Below are 6,690 nucleotides of genomic sequence, written 5' to 3' on the forward strand. Positions count from 1 at the left end.
TAAATTAAACGATTTTAAGATGAAGTTTATGATGTTCTACTTTAATGACAAAATAAACTACACGATTAAAGTGGAAATTTTGAGATTAAAGTTGACATTTCATGCTTTTTTCCGCACTGTGTGCCTATTTTTTTTTTCTCTGTACCCTAGTAAGCTTTCATATGACACTCGGACAATGGGCTAATGACTCACCTTTTCACTGCCACTTTGATATCTGACAACTTCTTTATTACTGAGCGACTTTGTGAACTTGAGCTTTTGAGTTTCTCCGACAGTCTATGTCACTCGATCAACTTCCTTTAGTTGATTATATCACTGTTTAAGCCAACAAATAGTACGTTTTTCCTTTGCCTCCACTTGGTATTCGCTGAGATTCTTCTATTTTCCTCCATGCTTTTGACATTGTCTTTTCACAGAAGGCTGATCTTAAGGACTATTTATATTGAATTGCATATTCAAAGAGGCATAATTCTGGGAGGAGTTGGGGCGGGACAGCAGGTATGTGCACGTGCATTACTTTTCACGCTGACCAGGATTTATGTAGCAGAAGAACGTGGAAGTTGGCGTTCGCACAGATTTATGCATCTGGATTTTTTTGTGCGTAAGCACATTTCTGCTTTTGTCCGTACGCCATTGTATAGTGTGAATTCTACACACGCCGTTATACAAGAGGCCCCTGGTGATGATTGCCTTATGAGGGACCAACCAAAACATACATGGAAGATCATCAAGGTATTGAGACATAAACATAATCAATAGCAAACACACATAAATTAAATTAATACATACAAAAGAACACAACATTAAACATGCATCTGAGCCACAGCCAGGGCCATGTATTTTTTTTTAATGCATTTCACCTATCCACAGTCACAGGAAAAAATAGGTACAATCCAGAACTCATTTCTAAACTGAAAAATAGATTTTTACGGAACAAAGAACCATTATCAGTAAAACAATTTAAATAATTAACTTAAGCATGTGCCTTTACACCAGATGAGAAAGCTAAAGTGCCATTAGCACCAACATTTGAACACAGAGTGAACATGTAAGTTCAACAGGACCATAAAATAATTTAATATCCCTAAAGCTTGGCAGTGGCAAAGCTACCTGCTGCACCACTTCGCCTCCTCATAGATGACACCTGAAAATTTAGCAAAGCACTGAAAAAGGATAATATATATATAATGTAAACTGGAATGTTTTTATGGGTTCAGAAAAATTAGATGGTTTTACCTAACATATAATTCATATTTATAGCATACCCTAATTATGGGGTAGCGCATAAATCCTTACAGACTCAGCATCTTAGATTTACTGTATATCCCACACTGCACATTATGTAGAGTCTATGTAGGTTTCCCCTGGGCACTTTTCTTTTCCTAATATCCCGAAAGACATATAAATTAGATTAATTATTGCCTCTAAACAGGACCAGAATTTGACAGTGTGGGAGTGTGTGCATGTGTGTGTAACTGGATGTGCTGGAGCCCTATCCAAAGTTGTTCCCTGTCCTGAACCCAGTGCTGTCCCTGCAAGCCTTAATTTGAGTCAGTGAGTTTGAATATGATTGTGGTCCTTGTGTTCCAATTACAAGGAAGAGAATCAATGCAACCACCAACCTATTAAAAATAAGAGAAAATAATGTTTTATTCAGTTCCACAAAACAAAAGTCTTCTATAATAATCTAGAGGCTCTTTAAATTACAAGGCATGTTCTATCAGAGCCTCACTGGTGTCTCTTTTACAGTGTTTCAACTTTTATAGAATTAAAGGTCACTATATACAAAATGAGCAGTCTTCACGGGGTGGAGTCATTCCTCGTTTACAACTGCTAGTCCCTCTTCCAAATGTCCCTTTTATCAATAATGCCCTGGGGAGTCATTTATAAAATTTTGTGTGGATTAAAACAGAAAAATTTATATGGCAAAAATATCAGATTTATAAAACATGCCATACATACAATTGTGGCATTTTACCTTTAAAGATCAGAATCATCATGTAAATGTGCATATATGAATGCGCCTCAAACCCTGCGCTGATGCCATCCTGAAACAACAATATATGGGTCATGTTAATCAGCCTCATAGATATGCAATCATGATGCCATAGAACTTCATTAACTGGCAGAGCAGCCTCTCTCCTGATGCATCAAGACACTGCTACCTGCATTTGAAGAGTCCTATGGTGTGCTCCGCATGGCTTTAACACTAGAATCACTGAAGCCTACAAAAAATACTTGTAATCCTGGGCCACCTTAAATTCTTTCGCACTTCTCCATTAGCATCTTTTGTTTTGTAAATGTGTCGATTAGCAAAAGCAGCAAGCAACCTGCTATCTCATCCCCCCAAATATCAATTAAACACTCACAAAAGGTACACGTATAACAAAACAAGTGCGCTTTTACTCAAGAATATAACCGAAGAAAAAGAAATTCGATGCTGACACGACTGCTTGGGTGGTAGAGTGTTAAGAACTACTGACTCATGATAAAGAGGTTGTGGGTTCGATTCCAGCCACTTCCCAGAATTACCGTTTTGAGTAGTGAGCTGCTCTTATTATTACTATACTACTACTATAATACTATAAACTACTATAATAGTTAAAGACTAATGGCATGGATATTTCAAAAATGAAAACTAAAGTATTTTTAGTAAATTATTATTTAATTTCAGTTAGTCTTTACAGCTACTTTAATAGTTTCATTTAGTTTTAGTTTTTCCCGGGAGAAAAATTAAGTGGTTTTTTTTAATTGTTTGAGAAAAATATAATTTAAAAAAACAAAACTTTAAAAATAAAAATAAATTAACAAACAATGAAGACTCACTAATGTGCTTGTCTTGCGGTCTTGTATGTATGTTATCATTCAGTTGACACTCGGAACCGGCCAATTCTATCTAATTTCAAAAGCAAAGAATGCTGGCAATCACCTCCAGTTTGCCCTCTGGTGGTTGTTCCAGTTGTCAACTGGATGATAACATGCATACAAGAACGTAAGATCATGCCCCACCCTACCCAGAAGGAGGTGGGTTACGGTTGATTTCACCCTACAGTATTTTTAGTCGACCAATAAGAAACATGTGTACCAAGTTTCATGAAAATCACTCCAGCTGTTCAGAAATGATTCTGGAACATACATACATACACATATACCTTGATATTTATATATAGATTTCAGTTTTGTTAATTATTTTATTTCAGGAGCCCGCTAACTACAACACCCTGAAAACCAAGGTGCTAAAGCTCTAAGGGGTCTCTGCGGACCAGCAGGTGAGGTTGTGCCGAGAGTGGCAGTTTGACCCGGAGCAGCCATCCCACCCACAAGCATACAATGTCTGGGGGAAAGCAGGCCAATGGCTGAGGCAAGATATAAATGACTCTAAGCAGGTCGTGGGGCAAGTAATATGCAACCTGTTTAAATAAATCAGTGGCCTTCCTGATTTTCTTGCTCAGCCAGTCCACAAGCAAGCATATAAAAATATGGATGTGTTGATCGATATGGTCGAGTAACACAGGGTGGTGGCACAAGCCAAGCGAACACAAAGGTCTGCTCGCCAAACTCAGAAAGGACAAGTGCACATTTCTCCTGTGCTGTTTCAAGTGCGGGGAAGTCGGGCTTGTGGATTCCAGCTGGACAAAAGGAGAGGGGTACTGTGCTCTTGCTAACCCCTTGTCTTTCCCTTGGACAGGAGTGGTATTGGTAATTTTGCATAAGGTTACCGCACTTATAGATTCCGACTGCAACATTTCCATTGTCGCTCACCAATATGTATTACCACAACAGTGGCGCATGGGAAAGACCAGAACGACCTGTATCCATAGAGAAACCCAGTGGTATTGATTAATAATTTGCATTATTAATTACAATGGTCCCTAAGTGTGTTGCAGGTGGGTGGTGCTCCAAAATCCACCTTATCCAGCAATACAGTAATACTTGGGCAAGACTGGTCTGAAAGTAAAAGCGGTTTAACACGATCCACTCCAGTAAAATGTTTGGGCCTTGTTATGGATTGGGATAATCTGTCCCAAACTGTCTCCATGCCATGTACACAGCCAGGTGTGAGGAGTCACGTGGTGACCCAGTGTGATTGAGTAGACAATGTGCCGGCATAGACAGCTGCGTCATCCTCTGAAGCTGTGCCATCACAGTGAGAAGCTTCGCCCATTGAGGTCACCGAAGACCCTCTTTCAACTTTACACTTTCAATTTAGGCAAACTCTGACCTCCTTTAAAAAGGAACAATGGAGTGATGACTCCCTTAAGTTGGCAAAAAATGCAGCAGTAAACAGCCAAAGAGTTCATTATTCTTTGCCAGAAGAACTGCACTTTGTTATCAATAATGATTTATTATACAGGGTAGCTGAACATGAGGGGGGGATGAGGAGCTGGAACACACACACCTCCTAGGCACCTATCTAGGAGACTACAAAGCATTAGAGCATATAAAGCTCCGGTTTTATTGGCCAGGGATCAATAAGGAGGTCCATTGTTTCTGCACTTCCTGTCCAGAGTGCCAGTTGAGACAGATTGCTAGGAAGGACTGAGCTCTGCTGGTTCCCATTCCCCTAGTTGACATTTCCTTCGAGCATATAGCGGTAGACATGGTTGGAACTCTTGAACCCACACCAAGTGGACATAAGTAAATCTTGGTCCTCATCGATTATGCTAACCGCTATCCATCCACTATCCCATTGTGAACAGTCACTTCTAAAATTATCGCACAGGAACTTGTAGGTGTCTTTGTGCATTTAAAGACAGCAGTATATCATCCTCAAACTGATGGTCTTGTTGGGCCAATTTTATAAACCAAGTTATATGGAATTACCAAACACACATCTTGGAGAAAATGGCAGGAAAAACTGTGAAAAGCCCAAAAAACATCTAGAGAATCCATAAGTTCCCCACAGGCAGCAATCAGACATGGGATTCAAACACAGAATACTGGATATGTGAGGAAGGAGCATGGCACCAAATTACAAGATCTCTGGTACAAGTCTAAGTCCCACTTTCCCCATTACATAAATTGAACCCTAATCAGTAAAGTTATTTGTTACTTTGTATTTTAAACATAAGATAAGCATGCTTCAGACTATGACACTACATACCCTGCCCTTGAATAACAATACAGGACATTTGTTGCTACTGTAGCTAATCAAGAGTGCAGTGTTCCAAAACATATGACTCAGGAAATGTTTAAATGTGAAACAGAAAAAGAGTATTCAAGTCATGAAATATTTATTCATAATTATTACTATTCATAACAATAGTGCCATGTGGTAAAGTTTTTAGTTTGGTACTTCAAAACTCAGGCTAATCACTCCCCTTTATTCTTCCCATATCTGCAGAGACTTTGATTTCCACTCATTCCATAAAAATGATAGCTTAGCTGACCTTTCTAAACTGAAAAATCGAGTCAGTGCAGTTGCATTCACAAGCCCATTGTCAGAAGATTTATTCCTACCTTGTGCATGTACTATAAGAAAATTAAATGTTTGAAAAACATTTCCTTGTATTACCTTTTTTAGTTGGGTTTACAGACACCTCAGTTTTAAACTGATTATAATAGACGTCAGCCTAAGTGTACACAGATGTATGGGCACTACTTTTTAAATAGCACCTTTCATAGTTTATAGTATTAAACTGCATTTGTAGAAAATACAACAAGATACAATATTCCATTTAAAGAGCAAGGAAAGTAAAGCCACTTACATCAAGGTTACTTAATGAGTCGGCAGTAAGACTGTGCAAATAAATATGCAGTATACACTTAATTCCTGCACATAAATACTGTATCTCTGAAAGCCTTATTGTACATACTGTATGCATATACAGTCTAAATTGGTATTTGTTGTCTATGATACGTCAACCTAGAGTGTGACCAAGATTCTACCTGAACCAACAGGTACAGCTTGGTGGGGTGCTCAGTTGGGGCCTGTTACAAGTCATTTTTTCCATATTTTTGAACACACACACATGCATATCTTTTTCCCACAGTACATGCACATACAGCAGGTTCATATCAATAAACGGAGCTGATAAACAGCCACTGTACTTAAACAGACTATGTTGTTGTAACAACAAGCAAATTACTACATACATCAAACCAACAAAGACAAAAAAATAAAAAAAACACATCATAAGACAGATGACTAGCTACAAATTGAGGATTTTTAATAATACTTCAGAAGTTTATTTGGGGGTGATATATGGGAATGTTCTAGAAATTACAGGATGTCTGGTCACCCTAAGTACAAAAAATAACTTTAACGTAAAACAGGAGCTTTGTGAAAATGTGATCTATAGGTTAAGGGAAGGGGAGATGGTATATAATTAGTGTAAAATATCAGGTGTTTAATGAAATAAAATGAATGATATGATGATCTGAAGCAGATGGCACCCAAATTTAGTTATTGAGAACACTAACTTACAACATTGAATGCTGTAAAATAGAAGACATTTTCATAGCAATTACAGTATAATAGTGCAGTGCAGAACCTTAGCCTATTATACTTAAGAGTATTCAGAAATTACTTAAAATACACTGGCAATTGAATTTAGTCTTTCATTCCAAATAAAACTGTCCATATGTAAAAATGGTATTTTCATGCTGAAGCTTATTACAGTTGATTAACTATTTTATAAAAAGTTCAGTGGTAATAATAAAAATTATCATAATAATACAAAGGTGTAA

The sequence above is a fragment of the Erpetoichthys calabaricus genome, chromosome 2 (genome assembly GCF_900747795.2).
Source record: "Erpetoichthys calabaricus chromosome 2, fErpCal1.3, whole genome shotgun sequence".
NCBI lineage: Eukaryota > Metazoa > Chordata > Cladistia > Polypteriformes > Polypteridae > Erpetoichthys > Erpetoichthys calabaricus.